Source organism: Vipera berus (genome assembly GCF_964194415.1).
Source record: "Vipera berus genome assembly, chromosome: 17".
Taxonomy (NCBI): Eukaryota; Metazoa; Chordata; class Lepidosauria; order Squamata; family Viperidae; genus Vipera; species Vipera berus.
In genome coordinates this window covers 3,781,562-3,804,694 of record NC_138220.1, presented here as the reverse complement: position 1 = coordinate 3,804,694, position 23,133 = coordinate 3,781,562, and the positions used below count along the sequence as shown (strand labels likewise).

Below are 23,133 nucleotides of genomic sequence, written 5' to 3'. Positions count from 1 at the left end.
GAGGGACAGAATCAAGATCACTGTGAAGTATTAGTATCGCTTTATAAGGCCTTGGTAAAACCATACTTGGAATACTGGAATACTTATATTATTATATTATATTTATGTTACATTATATAAAAAAGATGCTGAGACTCTGGCAAGAGTACCTAAAACAGCGACAAAGATGATTAGAGGGCTGGAGACTAAAACATACGAAGACGGGTTGCAGGAATTGTCTAGCCTAGTAAAAAGAAGGAGCAGAGGAGACATGATAGCAGTCTTCCAATATTTGAGGGGCTGCCACAAAGAAGAGGGATGGGTGGCTGTCCACCTCTTCTCCAAAGCACTGGAAGGCAGGACAAGAAGCAACGGATGGAGAGTAAACAAGGAGAGAAGCAACAGTTAACCAGTGGGACCTCTTGCCTTCAGACGTTGTGGGTGCTCCATCACTGGAGGTTTTCAAGAAGAGACTGGACAGTCCCTTGTCTGGAATGGCGTAGGATCTCCTACTTGAGCTAGAAGTCCTCCAAGGTCCCAGCGAAGAGACATGTCAGACTGGAAAGTCGGGAAAAAAATATGTCGACTCCTGCTTTTGTGATCTGAGCCTTACTTCTTCGAATGCACAGAGCCATTAGCTCACCTTTCAAGTATGTAGGCAGCCCTGCTTGGGGATTAGAAGCAGCGAAATTGGGCAACTGTAACTGATCTGGCTGGTTTTTAAGGTTTTAGCAGACCCTGGGGTTTTTTTTTTGTTTTTTTTTTGCCGAAACAGACGTGATGTGGAAATTACGTCGGCTTGGGTGTCTTAGTTGTGTTTCTGGGCCAGACAATGTTTGTTTTGGTAGAGCTGTTTCTTTAAAATACGAAACCTACTTAGCCAGGAAGGATTCCTAGAGAGAGTGTACGATGAGTGGAAACCCTGTAATCCTGGCTTGTCTGCTTGGCGTTCGCCTTCTGCAAATTTGGTTCTGTCCTTGGCGCTCTTTGTGAGTCAGCTTCTGCTGACTTAATTGCAGCAACCTGCCCCATGTCCTGAGTGATTTTAAACGAAAGCACAACATCTGAAGAAGTCACTTATCGAAGTCCTCCTATACACACACACACACACACACACACACACACACACACACCCCAGGCCTACTCAGACGCCTCTGCCTAGCTGAAGTTTGGATAAATCCGCCTTTCAAGCACACCGTTGAGCATATTTTATTTTTTTTTGGTTTCTAACAGTTGCGCACAGAGGCTCTTAAAAGGCTCAGCCTGCGTGCTGATGATAAAAACCCATGTAGTGTTTGTGTACATTTGGCATTCTTAGGAGATTGTGATAAAAGGAATCCTTCTGTGCTGGTTGAATCCCCAAACTTGCTTTTCTTTAGGGGTGGCAGAACAGTAGTCCCTGCCTGGATTATCAAGGCTTTTCTTGTGCTTTTGAAAGGTTGTGGACTTCCAAAAGGAAACCGCCAGAAGAGTGAGCATAGTAAAGCATAGGCTCCTGCTGCAGCTATTTGATCCCTCTGCGAATGAGACCTTTCTCATTCCTCGGTCATCCAGGTGCGCTAGGGTTTGAGCGATGATGCGTCTCTCTGAGCCCCACGCCTCCTTTAAAACCTGGGAGATGGACTTGGCCTCGTTTTGATGTCTCTCCAACTTCGATCGGGTCTTTTCAAACTGCTGCCGGCTTCCCAGAAAGAGCGCTGGTGCCAGAGGGCACACATGGAAGTGACATCTCCAGGCGTTACATCACTAGAAAGTGTAAGAGAGGCAGGCTTGGCTAGTTCTCAAAGCCGCCTTTTCCATACAACATCGAACACATGCACAGCTCTGGAGCTATCCCTGGGCAGAGTTGTGCGTGAACATTGGAATCGCCTACGCCTCTCGGCCACACCTGGGCATGCGCAAAGCCGTTGCCTAATGTTCTGTTTGGCCAGCTGGCGCATCTGCTTTGTTTGGAATCGGCAGTTCGTTTCCCTGCTGTGGCCCGATGCCCGTTCTTAAAACGCTCGTCTGTTTCAAGAAATGGAAGTGAAAAACGGACCGCCATTTGTCCGGAGCGCTATCAGGTCGCCTGCTCGAGTTGGGTCAGAAGACCTCCAAGGTCCCCTGAAACTCGGTTATTCTGTAATATCTGTAGTATTTTATTTTGTAAAATAGCATTTGGACCAAGCCGTTCATTTCCCTGAGGGAGAAGCGAGGGTGCACTTAGGTTCCCATCAGTGGAGGTTTTGATTTGATTTTGATTTGATTAAATTTATATGCCGCCCTTCTCCCTGAGGACTCAGGGCGGCTCACAACCATAAAAATTAAAAAACATAAAAGTAAATTTTTTTAAAAAAGAATTAAACAATAGATGCAATAAATACAATTCAACCCAGTAAAAAGCCTAATTAAAAAACGTAGTCAGTCCAGGCCCGCTTGTTCGAACATTGTTGGAGATTGTTGGAAAAGAGCAGAGGTTGACTGCAGATGGTAGAAAATTGGGCAAAAGGACCGAAAGTGCAGTCAGTGGGCACGACGTGGGATCAGCTTTATTATGACTTTTCCTTGGTGATGCCAGCGGCCCTAGCCTCAATAATTTGGGGGTAGAAAGAGGAGGTTTTCAAGAATCCCTGGTTAGTTTTGGAAGGCTTACTTCTCACAGATTGCGGATTACCTGCTGAAGGGACCCGACAAAGACTTTGAGACCAGAATCCTCTACTACCACGTCACACCTCCTCTGTGAAGGCGATGGGTACGGTTCTGCGCGGTCCATATTACAGATCATATGGTCAAGGTTAGAGGGTCTTTCTCTCCCCCTCTCCCCCCCCCCCATTTTGGTTAAGGCCATGCTGATCCTGGCTTGTTTGTTAGCTTGGCAGTAAAAACGCTACAGCTGCTAAAATACAAACGGTGTTCGTTTTTCTTTAATGGAAAAAAGTATTCTGGCCATTGGGTCTGCTCACCCAGGACAAAAAGAGGGATTATCAAATTTGTCCACTTTGCAGATGACCAGAAAGGATAAGCGCCAGAACTTGGCAACGACATGAATAGATCTGACTTTCCGTTCTTTTCTTTTTCTTTCTTTTTTTTTCTTCAAGGGAGCTTTCAGACCCGGCTCTATTCAGGCTGCAGGCAAACGTAGTTTAAAAACCCAGAAGCCTACATTCTTCTTCACTCCTTCAATTGACGCAATTATAGTTTGCAGGAAGTAATCTGGGGGAATGGAAAGAGCTGTTTTGAGCGCTGTTCGTTCACCGTTTGCCCGATTAAAAGAGACGTTATTAATAAAGCCTGCTGCCTCTTTTTTTGGCACAGAAACAGGGTTTTATCCTGGCTATTTTATTCTGTGAAAGAAAGGAAAAAAATGCCTGTAAAAAAATGCCTCTTCTTAATCAGACTGGAAAGACACATCTATTAGGGAAGCTCCGTCTGGTAGGTTGCCAGGAAGCGACCCCGTTTTTGTTCTTCCCACCCTTTGCGTCATCCCGGCCCCAGAGATTAGATTGGCCCACAGCCCTGTCAATCGTTGACAAGGTCTTAAAAGACACGGTTCTGTCCCCAGGCCTGGGGATCTGGCTTTCTGTTTGACACCCATCCAACCCCTGGGCTATTGTGCTTTTGTGGCTTTTACCTGCTCTTCCAGGTGTCCCCTTTTTTAAAAAAAAAATGGTTTTACGCTTTCTGTGCCGTCTTTAAATTCTTGCTTGCCGCTCAGAGTCTTGAATTCGAGACGGGCGCCCAGATAAATCAAAATAATTCATAAATAAATAATGAAAACGACTGCTCGGCATGCATTTATTTATTATCGCGTTTGTATCTCCCCGAAATCTCGCAGGGCTGTTTCCTCAAGCCACCCTGACAATTAAACCGTCGATGGATAGCTTGAAATTAGGACTTTATAAAAACGTCATCTGATTCCCAGCTGTCTTTAACCATCCTCAGCCCAAAATAATGTCGCATCGCCATTGAGCTTGTTTTCATGTGTTTCTGGGGAGACAAGTTAAGGGGGAACTAGCTTGGTTTGCGCTGTTGTGATATATTTATGTCGGTATTGATTGCGTGTTTGGCTTTGGGTGACCAAAGTGAAAACCGCAGCTGATAAATTTTAACGTTTGGAAGTCGAAGATGCCAGCATAAAGGCTATATTCAGTATTGACTTACTCATTAGAAGGTGGGTTTTACACATTTCCATCTAAACAAGCTTATTACCTAGAAGCAGGGGTGAAGAAATGGAAGGTGAATGACCCAGTGGAATACAATTATACCAGTTTCATGTAGTATGCTGTAGTTTCATTCACAGGGTAGGATGTTAACTTTGGGTTGGTAAATACCTTTATACCACTTGGCGAAAAAAGAGCGCTGTTGAAAAAGGGTTGCCTTTGAGATATTCAATGCCTCCGCTGGCGCTCGTGTGTATAATGTCGCCTCCACCCCACTTCACAATCTACTAGACTGAGACTGGCATTGCCAGGGAATTGCAGGTAAAAGGACGGATAAACTATTACAGTATCCTTAAAATAATAGGAAACCGTGCCAATTCCAGCATGATTCTGGCAATGCAGTGAACACTGAGCATTTTGGAGCTGGATTTCAACAAACAAGCTACAGTTGCAATGGATGGAAACCAATCAAAGAGAGAAGCAACCTGGAACTAAGGAGAAACTTCCTGACAGTCAGGACAATTAACCAGTGGAACAACCTGCCTCCAGAAGTTGTGAATGCTCCAACACTGGAAGTTTTTAAGAAACTGGACAGCCATTTGTCTAAAATAGTATAGGGTTTCCTGCCTGAGCAGGGGATTGGACTAGATGACCTCCAAGGTCCCTTCCAACTCCTCCTCCTCCTCCTCTTCCTCCTCCTCCTCCTCCTCTTCATCATCATCATCATCATCATCACATTTAGAGGCTATTTACCTCCCTTCAATGGTCAATTAGTTGACACAAAAGAGTCCAAAGGATTGTACACTGCCATACTGAAACCCGGTGCTTAGCCTGATGGGTTTTTTCCCCCAAGGAGATCTGTTTATTATTAACTGTGAAGTATGCTGCAGCAACAGTAATGAAAGCAATGGGTGCCCTTTCTGTTGTTATCAAAATGCATTTAACAAGATTTGCTGTGGCTGAATGCCTTTGATTGTAATACTTTATGACTCATACGAAAGCCGTATAAGTAAGTTAGTGACATCCGTCTCCCGCTGACACAAACAGCTTCTCTGTGCTTTCCAACAATAAGGTTACACTTCTGGGTAAATAGTCTTTCCTTGGTCAAGGGACAAGTTTTGCCGGTTGCAACTTTCACACAAAGGAAAAGCGACTAATTTGGGGGACACAGTATTCTGGGGCCTTGTGGGAGATCCTGCTGTTTACACTGGAGAAAAATATTTTCCCAGGCCTGAAGGCACCGAAAATATTCCCTTTGATGGTAGCTGATCTTTCCCCCCTTCTTCCTTTTGTGCAGAAAAGGAGGTTTGTGTATTACGTTTCTAGAACTCTTTTGCTTTGGAGAAGGAAGAAAGGCCTCTCAAATTTTGCTGGCATGGTGGTATATCAGACTGAAGAGAATATTTGTAACTTAGGGTTGAACTGTGGGGTCCTTGATGCTCTCTGAGCTTGGTGGCTTTCTTGCAGAAGTCTCATTACCCAACTAGGTAACATCATCAGTGCTAGAAGAGAGTGGGAATGATGGAGGAGGAGGATGGAGAATGATGGAGAAGGAGAATGATGGAGGAGGAGGAGGAGGACGATTATGGGGTCCTTGATGCTCTCTGAGCTTGGTGGCTTTCTTGCAGAAGTCTCATTACCCAACTAGGTAACATCATCAGTGCTAGAAGACAGTGGGAATGATGGAGGAGGAGAATGGAGGAGGAGAATGATGGAGGAGGAGGAGGAGGAGGACGATTATGGGGTCCTTGATGCTCTGAGCTTGGTGGCTTTCTTGCAGAAGTCTCATTACCCAACTAGGTAACATCATCAGTGCTAGAAGAGAGTGGGAATGATGGAGGAGGAGGATGGAGAATGATGGAGGAGGAGGAGGAGGAGGACGATTATGGGGTCCTTGATGCTCTCTGAGCTTGGTGGTTTTCTTGCAGACGTCTCCTTACCCAACTAGGTAACATCATCTGCGCGCTGATCATCACATCATCGGTACACTGTTGGTGCTATCTAGTTTGATTGGCCCCACCGAATATTATATAGCCACCTTGATTTTGTGGGCTGTTGGTAGCACTTGCCTCTTGGTTATAGATTTCATTTACTTATCACATTTAGGTGCCGCCCCTCTTTCTGTCGAGCGATTGATTCCTTTTGAAGTAGTTTGCTTCCTTCTCTCAAATGTGTCCTCCGCTTTAGTATTAGACATCAGACAGATTTATGGGCGTGTCCTCTGTGATCACACTTACATCAGGGTTTGCCAACCTTGACACGACCAGAATTCCCCAGCCAGCCCAACAGTCGCTAACGATGTGGCGCAGGGGCCTTCCAACTTGGCCGCTTGAAGACTGGTGGACTTCGACTCCCAGAATTCCTCAGCCAGCATCGTTGGAAGTCCACCAGTCTTCAAGCGGCCAAGCTGGAAGGCCCCTGATGTAGCGTTTTTCAGATGTATTTTCCAGACTACGGTGTGGCAGTTTTGGAATCTCTGGAAAGATCCTATTGAGATTCTCGTAACTGCTCGAGTTGTCAGCTGTCCAGACGCTTTGTTGAAGAACTGGTTGAAGAACTCAGGTATTGCTAAGCTAAACTCCCAGCAGCCTCATCAAGGATGCTGGAGTAGCAAAGGCGCGACTGGCTTCGGTTTTTCCCATCAGGGACTTGGGTTCCCGTTTGGCAGTAGGCATGATCAGCGTGGTCCTTTTACAGTATTTAAGTTTATATCTCCCTCGCAGACGGAACGCACAAGGTTGTCCCTTCAGTCGAATGAAACGAACGCTGCTCGGAGGTACATGCCTGAACTTGAGGCTGGTGTATTTCCCCTTCTCTTTCCTGCCTTGGCTTTGCTTTGTTTTCATGAATGATGCCCTTGCATTGCTCAGGTCTGACGTGCTGCCCCCCTCCCCAGGAGAATTCTGCTTCATTTTAAGTTTGGGGGACCCAGCCACCTGCGATCACCTTGATCTTGGCTTGCCTGCCTGAACCAGCTTCTTCCCTTGGACCAGAACAAGCAAGGGCTTAACGATGGCTTACAAAGCCGGCTACCTGTGGAATAGGCAGCTGTTTTTCCAGCCCCAGCCAGAGAGGGAGGCTCAGCAATCCTGTTTGTGGGCCCTCCTCCTCCTCCTCCTCCTCCTCCTCCATATCTGTTCCTTCTGAAGCATTTTTTTTCCACCTTGAAGGATAAATCCAGCCCTCTCTTGTTGCCCTCCGCTTGCGTTTAATTAAGATGCCTCTTAAATCTTGTCTCAGCCTCTTTTCATCAGAAGAAGAAGAAAAAGCAACAACCCAAAACTGAGAACTCCACTGCAGTGAGAGGGGAGATCTGTGAGCCTGTGAATATCAATGGACTTATTCAGCGGGAGAATGTGTGTATGTACACTAATTAAGAAGTGCATCATTCAGCTGCCGCATAATTAACAGGCAGTGCCCCAAGTGTCTAAATATAAGCTGTTCTGACTGTCCTGTCAAAAGGCCCCATAATTGTGTGCTGCTTTTTTTAACCGCTGTGATTTTTCCCCCACTCCCCTCCCCATTTACTCTTTCCTTCCCAACCGAGTTGAAGCCTCTGGGAAAAAGTGGCAGGGTCAGCAAAATTAGCCATTTGGGAAGAAAAACAAGGTCATCCTCTTCTCCTCTTCTTTTTCTTTCTCCTCCTCCTCCTCCTCTTCTCCACCTCTTCCTCTTTTTCCTTCTTTTTCCTCCTCTTCCTCCTCCCTCTCTCCCTCCCCCTCCTCCTCCTGTGCCCCCTCCTCTCCTCTCTCTGTCTCTTCCCCCCTTTATTAAGGTGTACCTAGAGGAGCCAAGGCAGCATGGTTGTCTTTCCATGACATCAAGGTAGCATCTCTTTGGGAGAAGGGCCAAACAGCTGGGTTGCACCGAAGGGAATCCTGGATAGCAATGTTTTGATTACGGTATGACTCAGAAGCATGTAATTGGAATGAATTCAGGAAAATTCAGGTATAAAGCACCCCAGTAGTGGCACAGATCCTATCAGCATGCAGTGTCTTCGGAGAAATCCAAGAGGATTCCTTTGGGTTTATTTACCTCTCTATTACATTTCTATCCCACTGCAGTCAAATGACTGGATGGGGGAGTATTCTAGGAAAAAGAAAGTTTAAAATATCCACAGTCAACCATCTCCCCAAATTCTAAGGACTGCAAAGTTTATTCCAACTGAGGAATTCTGGGAGTTGAAGTCCACCCGTCTGGAGTGTAAACTAGGTTGTGGAGGGCTAACTTGAACTGGAGACGGGACTGCCCTATTGGCATTTTGTTTATGTGGGAGGGTTGTGTTATTCATGCACGCACCTGTACAAAAAGCAGGCGGGCTTGTTGAACTAAAAATGTGATTAGTGTCCCCATACTGGCAGTTGTGTGCTCGATTGATGTGTGACTTTGGGAAGGAAGGCCTCCGGTGCCTGTGTTTTGGGTTCTTTGATAAGATAGATAAGATAACCTTTATTGTCATTTTTTGCTGGGGGTCCACTGGCAGACATCAGAATGAAAATCTGTTGCTTGCTCTGAAAAGGGTACACAGAAATAACACATAGAAACATGCTGTATACAACCTATGTATAGACCTACACCCTTACATATAAATACATATAAATATTAACCACTGCCCGCCTTGAATGTGTAGCGGAAGGAGGAAGCTTTGAGCGCTCACAAGGTGGAAACAGCTGACTTTTCTTCCAAAACGAAACCAGAAAGCGATGCCGTTTAATCTGCTTTGATAGCGAGGGCCCCTGCCAGCGTAACACCAAGAGGCATCCAGGTATCCTACCCTGAAAGCAAAACGTTTCACCTTAGGGACACTCAGCTTTTTTTTTTTTTTTTTAAAAAATACATTGCGCCCAAAAAGTGCTCGACAAGGCTGGCTTTAAAACTGGCCCACGGGCGCGATGGATAAAACCGTTTTTTCCCCGTTGCGTCCCAGGGCGTTTTAAAATGCAGGTTCCCGTTTTGGAAAAGGTGCAGCTCGTTGTGAAATGTCAGGCTACCCAAGTGGCAATCTAGAATTTACTATTATTATTATTATTATTATTATTATTATTATTATTATTATTATTATTATTATTATTATTATTACTACTATTATTATTATTATTATTATTATTATTATTATTATTATTATTATTATTATTATTATTATTATTATTATTATTATTATAAAGGCGGTGGCCCTCCTGAATTTTTATCAGAAGCCACCTGACATTGTGCAGACATATCCCCCTTTAGATGAATGTTTGCTTTTGCAAACCCAGAATGTCTTGCCTTTAAGATGAAATGCACTCCTATTAACCTCCTTTTATATGCTTAGGGTTTCAGCACCGCTGATTTGACTTTCTAATGCACCTGTAATGAATCTTCTGGGGAGACCGTGCTGGGTCTCTTGGAGCTCCACCGTAGCATTTTTTTTTTGTGTCAGCTTTTCCTGGTGATTTTTTTATTTATTTATTTTTTTAAAAAAAAGAAGCAAATGAGAGGGAGAGTCTTCAGATTTATATCCTAAAATCCAACACGGCTTAAACAAGTGCCGTAAATATAAGGCACTGGAAATTTCATTTCCTTTTTTTTTTAAAGAAATAAATACCGGGTCTGGTGTCTTCTCTTTCCAGGGAGCGATGCAGACCGCAGAAAAATGATAGAGATGTCGGATGGAGTTTCCTGACAGGCTGGGGGTTGGTGGGGAGAGAATTGCTGTGGATGTGATGCTTCAGTAGCCAGCAAGACAAGAACTTTGTGGCTCCATAAAGGTGGTGTCAGCATACAATAGAGGGAGAGGCAAATGAGGTTCCCACAGGAGACGTTTCAATAACCCTGGCTTTTTCCCTTTGCCTTAAGATAACGGCTTGTAAAAGGCAGGTTTTATGCCGCTCTTTCCAAAACGGAGCACAAAGAAGAAGGAAGAAAGAAAAAGCCCTATATATCTTTGAAAGGGATGGAGATGAAAGGTGAGCCGGGGAAAAATGTGTTCCTGATGGCTTTTCAAGGAACCAGCCAGATGCAGTCACGCTGAGAAAATACCCACTTGCAATTAGCATCTTTAATTAAACAGAAAGGCCCCCTCGGCTGCTTGGATGGTGTTTTTTCCCCAGCCGTTTAATGGGCTGTGTTTGAAGTCTCCGAGAGTAGAAAGGTGAGTGTGGCTTTGGCCCTCTTGGGGGGGGGGCTTTTGACAGCTGGACGGGCAAGGTCTATTTAAAATGTTGTGTTTTCTCTCTCCCCCCCCCCCCATGGACAATTCAGTGCTTAAAAAAAGGAAAGAATGTGGGAGCATTGCTAATACGCAGGGCGAATCAGACCCTTGTCCTAATTGGGCTGCCCCTTTAACGAAGAGACAGCCTGCCCCAAAATGACCCCAGGGTACTTTGGGGTGCCCTTCCGTGGATACTTCGAGGAGGTAATGTGACACCGGGGTGGTGTCAAGCGTGTTTTAAGGCACCTAGGGTTAATACCCTGTCTCTCAGCCTAGGCCACTTGATTGACGATGGGTGGACTTCCGACTCCGAGAACTCCACCCACAGTCAGCCTGGGGACTTCTGGGAGCTGAAGTCCACCCATTTGCCAAGGCCGCGGGGCAGGAGGCACCGCTTACTAGAAGGCGCATTTAAAAGTGGCTGTCGCTTATTTGGGCTAGCGAAGGATTCCCCTTCTGAGGTTTAGTGCTGTCTGCAGCTCAGGCTGTTCCGAAGCATGACTGTGTGGTGTGTGTGTGTGTTTGTGTGTCTTTTGTCTGAAGTGCAATTCTGAACATGCTTACACCGGCTTTCCCCACCCCCCCCCATGTGAAATGCGATAACCTAATATTTATCTTCAGTTTGAAAGCGGGGACACCCCCCCTTTCTTGGCTTCCTGTTTCCTCCCTCCCTCTCTTTAATTTTACGGGAAAGCGCTTTTTAATAACGGTTCCTGGAGTGGGGTGACAAAGCCTCCACCCGTCCCCTCCCCAGAGGGGAGGATTCCGCTGCACGGGGCGCTGCCCCCCCTCCTCTCTCCGCACAACAGCTGCATTTTTAATGAAGGATGATTGCCTTTCATAAACAGACCTTTAAAAATTAAAATAATATTGATCCTTTTTCATTTAGGCTCTATTAAAACAGCAGGCGATATATCTTTCTAATAGCCCTAGGACAGATCACGGTTAAATATAGAGCAGAGGATGTACTCAACAGGCTTTAAGTAAAGGGTATGTATGTCTTTAGCTGCTCGCCTGCCTTTTCTAGAGCCAGTTTCAGATTTGGGTTCCTTTCTCTGCCGCCCCCCCCTCCATTAAAAGCGGTGGATGCTCTCCTTCATCGACTTGATGCACGTGAAGGTAATTTTCTTTCGATGCTCACCCTCCCCACCTTTCTGTGAAGCTCATGTGTAGATTTCTAAGTGGACTTTTTTTTTCTTCCCAAGGCATCCAATTGATTTTTTTCAACTTGCACGGTAGTGTATTTCCTAGAAATTAAAAATGTTGTTCCTTGTAGGGACAAAAAAGGAGTAGAAGTTCCCTGGCGTCATTTCTCTCTCTCCTAATAATGCTGTTTAGGTTGAAAGGTCTTGATGTAGTTGAGAAATCCCCCCTCATCTCTCCTCCTCCTCCTCCTCCTCCTCCTCCTCCTACTACTACTACTACTACTACTACTCCCACACCCCACTCCTTTCTAGCACTGATGGTGTTACCTAGTTGGGTCATGAAATGTCTGCAAGAAAACCCTCAAGCTCAGAGAGCACCAAGGACCTCAACAGTTCGACTGTGAGCTTCTGCCGGTAGATATTTTTGCATTTTTGCTGAGTTGAACCTGGTTTGAAAGAATATGCCTTTGCCTTCTGATAGGAGGATATTTAACTCCCGGTTTGCTTTTCAGCGCAGTATTAAGAGTCCTTATTTGTTCTGAATAAATTGCTTTTTTTACGGTGTCAGAAAAACCCAATTCCCCAGTGGGAGGCCAGCAACCTGCCGAGGGAAGGACTTCAAAATGGACTATGGTTTAAGGTTACCCTCCAGAGTAGTTTGATTGCAGTTACGATTTTGGCTTTTAGTGTTTGCTTGTCTTGAGACAATCAGGAACAATATAAATATTGAGGAAAATCAACTCCATCAACGCCGTTAGAAGCTCATTGACCGATGGACAACAAAAAGCAAGATCTTGATTATTATTATTATTTTTTTGGTCCTCAGGTCTGAATCCTCTCTCCCTAGGATTGTTGGATGTTTGTCTGTCTCACCCCATCTCTGTTTATTTTTCTGGCGAAGACTTAGGAGCTTTCTGGTTAAGGAAAGTCTAGGGCCTTTGAAGCTGGAATGTACCGCCTGGCCTCCTGTAATTGATACCCCTGGAACTTTTACTGCTCTTCTATTTGTAGTATGATAATCTCTTTGTTTGCAGCTTTGAGACATTTGCCTGTTCCCTGGTTACAAATATAAAATCCATGGCAGACGAAACAGGCTGGGGCTCTTCTTTCTGTGAAAGAGAGGGGCGGGGGTTGAGGTATTGATTTTGGTTTCCTTAGGCATCAGTGTGTTGTAAATGATTCAGGCAGGGTGTGTGAACCAGTAACTCCTGCAAAGCTTTTTGGCAAGGTTAAAATCACCTTTGTATCTTTGAAAAAATTATTGGTGTTTCAGACATAGGGAGAGGCGGGGGGGGGGAGAGAGAAGGGGGGAGGAAGACAGAGAGAAAGAGAGAGGGAGGGAGAGAGAGGGAAAGAGACAGAGAGAGAGAGAGGCAGAAATGATAGAGACAGACAGAGATGAGAGAGAAATGATAGGTAGATGGAAAGAGACAGATGATAGAGATGAAACAGTGAGATGATAGAGAAAAGATAGACAGACAGGAAGAGAGAGAAATGATAAATAGGTAGATATATGTAGAGAAGATAGAGATGATAGAGAGAGAGATGATAGAGATGATAGATGATAGAGATGAGAGTGAAATGATAGGTAGGTAGGGATGATAGAGAGGGGGAAAGAGAGAGAGAGAGAGAGAGAGCTACTTCAAACTTTTCTATGGGTGTTTTCAATCATAATTGTGTCTTGGGACTCTTAAGTGCCGCTCGTAGAGCACTTTTAATATTGGATTGGCTGTTTTCTTTTCTTGCTTCTCAGTGTGCTAAACCATAAACTTCTCTTAATTGGAAGAGCTGGTGAGTGCGATAATGAATAATGAATCGGGAGGAGGGGAGAGATGTGTTTGTTTATTTATTTGTCACCCCCATGTAAAACCATAAGATCTTGAGAAGGCCCGGGCCAGTGTTTCTCGACCAGTGGCAACTTGAAGATGTGTGAACAGGCTGGCTGGGGAATTCTGGGAGTTGGGAGTCCCAACAGCCGAGGTTGAGAAACCCTGGCTCAAGCTGGTGCTTTCCTGAGTCATAAAAACCTTTGCATCAGATTGCCTAGCAGTTCATTTTAAAAAAAAAACAAAGAAACATAAAACCCTCACCTGCCTTCATAAAATAGTGTCATATCGTAGATTATGTTGAGAGAGGGCTGCTCAATTTTGACATAGATGGCCCCCTCTCAACAGAGGGGGAGGGATACAATATCATCTATCTCCAGTCTACAACCCAGTCCTTTCAGCAGTTCCAAGAAGGCTCCACACCCATTTGCCCCACTCAGGTGACCCTGAGGACACAGATAAACCTCCAAGTGGCCTCAAGGACTCTCCAAAAGAAAGCAAATGACCAGCTGTCTGCAAGGAGTATAAATCCTTCCATTCCCCACCATCCAGTCAGAGCTGAAGAAGCTCCTTGGATGAGAAGCGAAACGTCTTCAAGGAAAAACAAGAAAGGAAGTCCAGTTGCCTCTTGAAAAAAAAAACACCTTTGGGGCAGGCATGACCTGGATGACGGAGCATCCCCACGGACATCTTTCTAAGAAGCATTTTTCCGCTGAGAATTCACACCCAACACCCACCCACACGGATGCATCCCTGCCCCAAAGCAGAATTTCACTCCCTCTAGTTTCTGAATCTGTAAAGAGAGAAACTCGAGGAAGAGGGGGGGGGGGAGAAACAGTTTTGAGAAGATTGTGTGGTGGTGGGAAGCTCAGCTGGTAACAACAGTGTTGTCAGGCACCCTCTTTCTGTGTGAATGTGTCTCTTGTTTCTGCACCCAGCTTGTAAATAACCGATCCCTTGTGGAAAACTCCCACCAGAGGACATACACAAGCTGGAAGATAATTATTGTGGGTTTTCACCCCCCCTCCCCTTTCCTTCCAAGCTGCCAACAAATTACTGACATAGGTAAGTGTTGAAGGTGTGTGTGTGAGTGTGCGTCTCTCTCTCTCTCTTCGTGTGTGCAAATTCACTAAGCTGCAACTTTGCAGAGTTAGAGAACCTGTCTGTTTACCTGGAAGGGCTGTGAGCAGCCATGGTTACGTTTGCAAGCTGCTTAGGATGGCAACGAAGCTCTCCACGTCCCATCCCCTTAGTGTCTCCAGAGGTACCAAAAATAAATACTAAAAAAGTATTGTTTCACCTTGCTAAAAGTTTCGGTATCCTTCCTTTTGTTATTTCCTTAATCCCCCTTTGAAAACCTCGGATCCAGCAGGAGGAGTCTGGTAGCACTTCCCCCAAGTAACGGATTTTAATCATCAACTCTGAAAAGCTGGTGGCTCTTAATAAAATTTGTCCCTTGCAAAAGGGGCTTCCGTAAATAAGCACGGCTCTCTTTCTACAAGGGCGGATCGGCAAGGGGCTGAAAAACGCGCGCCGAGTGTCGCGGAATGGCCTCCAGCTTCGTGTCTCTGTAACCGAGCCTCAGAGTCTTGTAGCTGATAGAAGGGAATATTTGCTGTTCAGGGGTCCTTCGTGTTCTCCGAAGCTTGGTGCTTTTCTTGCGGACGTTTTGCCACCCTACTCGGTGGCATCGTCAGTGCTAAAAGGGGGGCGAGGTTTGCAGAACGGGGGAGGATGGGGAAGAGGGCTGTGGGGTCCTTGGTGCGCTCTGAGCTGGGTGGTTTCGTTGCAGATGTTTCATTACCCAACTAGGTAACATCATCAGTGCCAGGAGGGAGTGGGATTGTGGAGAAGAGGAGGAGGAGGAAGGGGAGGGGGGGAGGAGGAGTATGCTACATTTTTGTATGCTCTGTGTCGTATACTCTTAGCTCGTTTGTCTGAGTTAGTCCTTCCTTGATTGGGTTTATTTTTTGCTTCTTGATTCTTGGCCTAATGCTAATCTTGGTGTTCGTTTCCTCAAAAGCCTCTTATTAATTCAACTCAGAGAAAGACCCCACCCTTGGGGAAAGGAGGAGTGTCCCGCCTGGAATAGCCCCCCTCTGCTCTTCGCTCCAACTATCGGGACAAATGGCCGAATTTGTCTACTATTTCTTCCCCCCCCTCCCCTTCTCACTTTTCCTGCGCAGGCTCAAATGGAGGTCCTACACCCTGAATCGGAATAAAATATTGATCTCTTCCATGTAATGGGAATGGCGGCAGCTTTGTTAGGGAACAATGGCCTGGCATGTTTAAGTCTAAGGCAGCTGTCTAGATGGAAAATAGGCTCACTTTTTTGAAACCCTTGCTCGTGTAAAGGGAATTATAAATGCGCTTTCTCTCCCCTGCCCCAAATACTAAGAGCCACTTACTTATTTGCGGTTCATTCACGACAAGTTCTTGAGGCAACCGACTGCTGCTTTTCCTTCCTTCCTTCCTTCCTTCCTTCCTTCCTTCCTTCCTTCCTTCCTTCCTTCCTTCCTTCCTTCCTTCCTTCCCTCTCTCTGTTTCTTTCTTTCTTTCTTTCTTTCTTTCTTTCTTTCTTTCTTTCTTTCTTTCTTTCTTTCTTTCTTTCTTTCTTTCTTTCTTTCTTTCTTTCTTTCTTTCTTTCTTCTTTCTTTCTTTCTTTTTCTCCCAACATCTGAGATTAGTGAATCCCAAGCTGGTTAATTAGGTTCAGAAAGAATTACATTTGCCTGTGGCTGTGATTCGGATGCCCCCCCCCAAACACACCCCACTCATTCTTATTAATGTCACAGCTTTCTCCCTAGCTGTTAAAACAGAGTAGATTGATTCTTACATTGAGCAGAAGGACAAGGTTTGTGAATGCAGAAGGTCGGGATTGCGACATACGAAGTGTGTGTGTGTTGCGGATGGATGGCCTTGCCTGGTATTTAAAAAAGGATGATGAATCTAGGATTGTTCCTTTGAATTCTGTTGCTGCAGGATTGTGGAAGGATTCAAGAGGTGCCTGTAACCCTTGGTGAGGATTAAAACAAGTGTCTGCTTCTGCGTTCGCAAGTATCCTCTTACATAGCAGGCAGCGAGGGGGTCCTTGGTGCTCTCTGAGCTTGCTTGTGTTCTTGCAGACGTTTCATTACCCTAACTAGGTGACACCCAGGTAACCAGGCACTCCTTACTAGCCCTGATGACGTCATCTAGTTAGGGTAATGAAACGTCTGCAAGAAAGCCACCAAGCTCAGGGAGCCCTCATTTCAACCCTGAACTACAAATATTCTCCTTTATTGATAGCAGGCTGTCCACAAGGCCACCACCTCCGTCCCCGAATTGAAAAGCCAGCTGGTGTCTGTGGTTTGATCGCTGGAATAATTCGATTTATGCAGCCTTTCGACATTGGTAAGGAGATGAAATTCGAGGTGTTTGTAGAGACCAAATGCTGGATTTCTTAATCAAACCGGACTGGGTCATCAGGGCCTCCGATATTCTTGGCAGCGAATAAAGACGTGGCCTGCCGGATTTGATTCCCCGGTAGCCTTTTCGAGCCGAGCGTAATTGCTGTCGATCCCACTCTGGACCTTGCTGTTGTTATTATTCTTAGCAGCTTTCCTTTTCAAGCTGGTCCGATAATTTTGGGCGTTCTTGGGCCTCTTTCAAGGCGACTTTGCCCTGCGTGCCACCTCCCCGCCAACCAGCTTTTTGGTTTTCTTCCTTGGCCTGCAGCCTGACATTAATAAAACATCGGTGGTAATTTGCAGGGGCGGAAGTGGCTTCTCGGTATTCCCTTTTTGATGGCTTCCGGAGGTATTTACAGGAATTCCTTCTGCTTGTGTAATGCCCCCCCACCCCCACCCCCCCCGGGAACGGCTTTCGATGGAAACCCCTGGCCGTAGTAAGGCCGATCCATTACCCGGCCTGAGCTGCATTGAGGATTACGTAGCCAGCTGCATGGCTTGAGATCCTGGCATTTCTGCCCTTCTTCCCTCTCCTTCCCTTTGGTAGAGGTAATCTCCTCCTCCTCTTCCTCCTCCTCCCCCCCTCCTCTCCCCCTCCTCCTCCATCCCTCTGCCTTCTAGCACTGATGATGTTACCTAGTTTGGTAATGAAATGTCTGCAAGAAAAAAAACAAGCTCAGAGAGCACCAAGGACCCCACAGTCCTCCTCCTCCTCCTCCTCCTCCTCCCGCCCTCTCCCTCTCCTTTAGCAAACCTCACCGCCTCCTAGCACTGATGATATTACCCAGTTTGGGTCGTGAAACGTCTGCAAGGAAAACCACCAAGAGAGCACCAAGGGCCCTTCTCTTGCAAAAGGCCTTCTTTATCCTTTCCCAAGGGAACAATGTAGCCTAGAAAACACAAAACAGTGACAGTACTTAACAGGACCTGGGACAACGTTGCAACGTGCTGTTTTGTTTGGGAAGCGGGGCGGCTTCCTGCTTTGAGAAAACGCCTGACAAGCAACCTGCTCAGTGCTAGAAAGGAACAGAAGAGGCGAATTCAACAGCAACGGAGGGGAAGGAAGGGGGGGGAACACACCGGGGCAGGGCAGGCCCTGGTTGTGCCGTATTGCAGTCAGCACGGCCTCCAGATTGTAAATGTGTATCAACTAAATCGCCATTGCTCCGCTGCTAACAACCCTAGCAGATGGTCTTGAGCCTCGTTTTGTGGCTCCCTCTGCTCCAAACCAGGCCTTCTTTGGGGTTCAGAAGCATCCGCCCGTTCAAGGGGCTTGGAAGTTAATAGGGGAGCGTCCTGTGGAATCCTAGAGACGAAAAAAGAAAAAAAAGAGCTGTCTAAATTATTTTCAAGCAGCGCCACACACACCCCTGCAAGGAAAAAAGAGGAAGCGGTAGTCGTTTGACCCATCACGCAAAAGCATTTTAGGCCGGTAAAGACTTTGAGCAAAGGCTGGAATTTGGGGCAGCTTCTTCCTTTCAACCAGGTGGGACTGGCTGAAGTAGCCCAGTGTTTTGTTCCCTGAAGTGGCAGAGGACACAGGCGGGCCTCGGCTCGCGACCGCAGTTGCGCTCGAAATTCCCGTTGGCCGAAGCGAGACGGTTGAGTTTTGCCCCGTCTTAACGGCCTTGCTTGCCGCCGTTCTTAAGTGAATCCCCGCAGCCGTTGGTCATTGACTTGTGCTTGTTCAGGAGGTCGCAGCAGGGGATCGCGTGACCCCGTCATAAATGTGAGCCAGTTGGCACGCGTCTGGGGATGTCGGTCCCGTGACCCTGGGGATGCTGCGAGCATGAAAAGTGGTCCTAGGTCCCTTTTTTCCCCCAGTGCCGTTGTAACTTTGAACTGGTCCCTAAGTGAACGTCACACCTGTGCGTGTGAGGCTGGGCTGGTTGCCTTGAGGGAGGGGAGAAAAATAAGGTGGCAGGGGCACCCGCTTAGCGCCGGTCTTTTAGGGAGGAAAAGCAGGGCTAACGATGGGAAGTTGCAGCTTTTCCTTCTCGCTGAAGACAGCAGAGGATTTTACAAAGGGATTCAGCACTATTGATTGAAACCTCTAAAGCCCGATTTGGCTGCATTGGCAACATTTGGTGGTAAATCTTAATTTAAAAACCCCGCAGCACTTAAGGTCAACTCAGCCTCCCTGTGCATTGCCTTATTGATAATTTTCTTCCCCCCCCCCAGAACCCGCGGAATGCTGAACGTTGCATTTCGAAGTTAACCAAGCAAAGCTGTAGAGAGAATAATGATAAATTTAAAAAAAAAGGCATCGCCAACGTAGGACGGGACAGCGGTGATCTTAGCAAAGTGATCCCCCCTCAGAAAGAAGCTTTGCCTTTGCGTGGTTCCCCCCTCTGCTCACTCCCAAGACGTCAGCTTGGGATCTGCACCCTAATGGAAGCCGAAACGAGGGGTTTGTAATGTGGAATGGCTGATCACAACATCTGGAAGGTACAGCTCAAAAGGTAGCAGGGCTGCCCTCCAGGTATCTGCAGCCCCATCAGCAAGAAGGCGATGCAAAGAATCTCCTGACTGTTGGTCCCACCAGTGTTTTTCCACGAGGCAATTGGACTTCCTTGTTTGAAAAACCTTTCGCTTCTCATCCGGGAAGCTTCTTCCTGGGAGCTGAAAGAATGCTTCCCGGAGGAGAAGCAAAGGGGCGGAAGTTGAGAAACACTGCTCTAGAGGGCGCTAGAGGACAAACCACAAGGAAACTCACTCACCACCCCCAAAGGGGAAGTGCGTTGGCACTTCAGGATGGTGGAAGCTTTGAGGTCGGTTCTTCTTTCTAGCCACAAAAATTGCCCAGGAGAGGGTTTGGCTTGGAGAAACAAGTCTCAAGCAGTCTCGTCTTCCTTACTGAACTCTGGGGCCATTTCTTAAAGAGGCCGCTTTTTGGAAAAACAACAAATAAATTTAAAAAATGCTGTGGCTCTGAAAGTTAAAGCTTTGAAGGTTCCCCACCCCCCACCCCTTTCTGGCCAAATTCGCTTCTAACACTGAAAGATCTGGTTCATATGTAGAACGTGCCCTCCATACGGACAGAGTTTTCATGTGATTTTTTCCCCCCCCCCATGGTAAATATTGTACTTCCACTGTAGTGTAACTTGTTCACCTGTACTTCTCTTGAGGTAAGGGCCCAGCAGCCCCCCACCCTTGCTTCCCCCTGCTAAGAATAATAATAAAAAAATACGATGCTGGCCAAGCCTTATTAAAAATACACTGCTTTTTCTTAAACGCAGCAGTCATATTTTGAGACGAATGCCTTTTGTTCCTGGTCCTGTTTCTACAAGATTGCTTTATTTAGACTTTTGTCCTTGGGTAATACATAATATCAGCTGCCAAGACAGGGCCAGCACAAATCTGTTTGCAGGGCTGAGCGTCTTTAATCATTGCTTCAAGGCTGTTGGTCTTGGCTGGATGCGGAAGTTAACTGTGAAGGGGCTTTGTAGCTATCAAGGAGTTTTGTGCCCTGGGATTGCTTTAACGGAAACGACTGATTCAAGACAAGATTTGTAGATCGGGGTTTGAACTATGGGGTCCTTGGTGGTGATTTTCTTCCAGATGTTTCTCTACCCATCACGCTAGAAGGGGGTTTGCGAAGGAGGAGGCTGGCTGTGGGGTCCTTGAGGCTCTCTGAGCTTGGTGGATTGTTGCTTTTGTTTTTTTTTTGCTTTGCAGATATTTCATTACCCAATTAGATAACTAGATAACATCCTCGGTGCATCAGCGCTAGTTTGGTAGTGAAACATCTGCAAGAAAACCAACAAGCTCAGAGAGCACCCAGGACCTGTTAACCGAAGCGTTGGTTCTTGGGAGTATTATTAAGGGAAAGCAAATTGCTTGCAGTTTGTGGGTGTACGCGTTGAATCTTTCCTCTTGGCCTCTTATCCTGGATTCCTAGAAGCTTTCTGAGGGTACCCTAAGTTCTGAAGATTGGGCAGTGGGTATTTTCCCACTGCGTCTTTGAGGTCCTTAGGATCAGAAATGGATGCCGTACAATCACGGGGGGTGGGGAATCTTCTTGACCTCGATTGTTGCAGTTCCCAGCTGCTTTGATCCAGCAGAGATCTTGTTGACACCGAGATGGGGCTGTGAGGAGAGGGCGGAGATGGCCCCAGATCTGCCATGAGCCTGGTGGACTGTCTTGTCTGTTGGGCTGTGATCGCTGCACATCTGGAAAAGGAGGTCTCTTGCCTCATCTTTCCATATGAATCTTGTTAAGCTCAGTCTTCCCCATCTTGGCTTCCATCCTCAACTCTCCGCATTCCCCAGCCAGCAGGACCCTTGTCAAGAATTTGGGGAATCGGATCCCACCTTTCTGGGGTATGCGGAGTGACAATCCAGATTTCTGATTTTGGAAGAGGCTGCTGCTCGCCTCCAAGTGAGACCCCATCTTGAGATGCCTTCCAAACCCTTGACGCTCACGTCAGCAAGGCATTCGGACTGTTTCCAGCCTTCGATCTTCTCCCTCGCATCAAATGATGTCCCCGTAACATCATCGCTACTTGTGAAAAGCACGCTTTTGATTCATGCCTTCATATTTACAATCCGTTTTCCTCCTTTTCTTTCTGTTCATCCCAAAATAGACTTTCTTTTTTTTTAAAAAAAATACCAGCAGTTTTTAAGACTGGAACGATGGTTTTAAACGGAAGGGAAGATGGGAGTCTGTTCTCAGGCAGATCTTGAAGAGGCACCTTTTGATTTCGCATGTTGACCTCTTAGGTTTTCTTAAAAAATCCAGAAACCTGCACATTGCCTATAAGTACGATTTTCTTAAAAGATTATTGAGACAGAAGCGCTCAAACTGCAAAGAAAGACTGTTCGCATTAGTGGACATAAAGGAGGACGAGATTTTATCAGCCGAATTTATCAGCCGTAATCTTTTATCTCACAAATAAAGGCGAATCGACGTGTGTCCCAGGGTAATCTTGCAGGATCCAATCTGGATCACTCACCAGGACCAGAGCTTTCGTGTGGCGGTCCTGCGATGCGAACTGGAGATTCCTCACCTTCAAGGTCAATGTGTGTGTGTGTGTGTGTGTGCATGAAAAATAAAACCAGATTATCTCGCTCCGTGTTTGAACGCACAACTTTTTTTTTTTGAAATGTCTACTCTTTTGGCCCGCTTGGTCCTTGCTGGTCCGTAAGAAGCTGTTTTGCCTGGCAAGTGCTAATCCAGATTTCCTTTAATGGATTATTTAATGAGCTAGTGAACTCTATTGACAAATCCAGCAGCTGGCTTGTCAATATCCTAATCAAGGACCGAGGCAACACTGGGAAATATTTAGTAAAGGCCTTTGGAGGTTTGTGGCTGTTCGCTTAGAGTTCCATTCTGCAGCATGGCGAGAATCTAGACCAGGGGTCTTCAAACCTGGCCCTTTGATGACTTGTGGACTTCAACTCCCAGAATTCCTCAGCCAGCGTGCCATTCTGGGAGTTGAAGTCCACAAGTCATCAAAGGGCCACGTTTGAAGACCCCTGGCTTAGACATAGCCAGTTCCCGCAACTGTTCGTTGCATGTGGTAGCCCCCAGACCCCTAATCATCTTTGTTGCTCTTCTCTGCGCTCTCAACATCTTTGTGTATCAGAACTGGACCCAGTATTCCTCACTGGTGCCCTATAAAGCGGTACTAACACTCCACTTGGTTTCGGCAGCTGCAGCACAAACACACACACACACACACACACACACACACACACACACACTGCAGTTCTAGGATTCATGTCTAATGCCAAATTCCTGCCTCCCAGGTTCTGGTGTCTAAAGCACTTACCCTGGTTGACATCCAGTCTAATCAGTGGCTCCCAGTTGACTTCCAGTATACAGAATCCAACATCTTTGCAACGGGAGCCTGAGAGCAAGATTGCCAACTGCATGGTGAGACCCAGCAGCAAAGCAGTCACACACACACCCACACCCCAATTCCCTCCAACACGTTTACCCCCCCCCCCGAAACCCCCCCCCCAATATTTCCTGTCCCAGTTCCCCCTTCCCCTCTCCAAACCACGGGATCTCCTTTGTTTTCCTTCGGTGTGTAATTCCAAGGCAAAAATCTTCCCTAGCCTTTGTCGTAAGCGGCTGTTTGTTCTGTGTTAAATGCCCTCCCTGCTTGATCCTTTGATGTATTTTTCAGCTCGGGCATGGCTTTCATCTGGGGAAAACGTTATCATTGGGAAAACCTTTGAAGACGCAGGCGCTGGCTTTCTGCCGGCGGTTATCTTTCCCCAGATGGCGGATTTGTTTCCCAGCCCGATTAGTATTGAGATCTACAAGGATTTCTTTCCAGATCTGATTGGTGGTGGTGGGGTGTTCTTCTCCCCCCCCCTCACCCTGTTGGGTGCGTAAGGAGCGATCACCCTGGTAGGTTTACGCCGCCGTCAAAAGCAATTCCTTTTTCCCAGTGT

The 23,133-nt window shown here is 46.4% G+C and overlaps 1 protein-coding gene across 4 annotated transcripts in view; it reads left to right on the top strand.

The window, feature by feature from the left end:
* RERE (arginine-glutamic acid dipeptide repeats) overlaps window positions 1-23,133 on the top strand; it is a 146,334-nt gene that overhangs the window by 8,619 nt on the left and 114,582 nt on the right. The window contains exon 1 of one of the 4 annotated variants that reach the window (XM_081341073.1): window positions 21,726-21,744. The exons of the other annotated variants lie outside the window; for them this stretch is intronic. The gene's annotated coding sequence lies outside the window, so the exon portion shown is untranslated. Of the gene's footprint in view, window positions 1-21,725; window positions 21,745-23,133 lie in introns of those variants that run through there. 4 annotated transcript variants of the gene reach the window in all.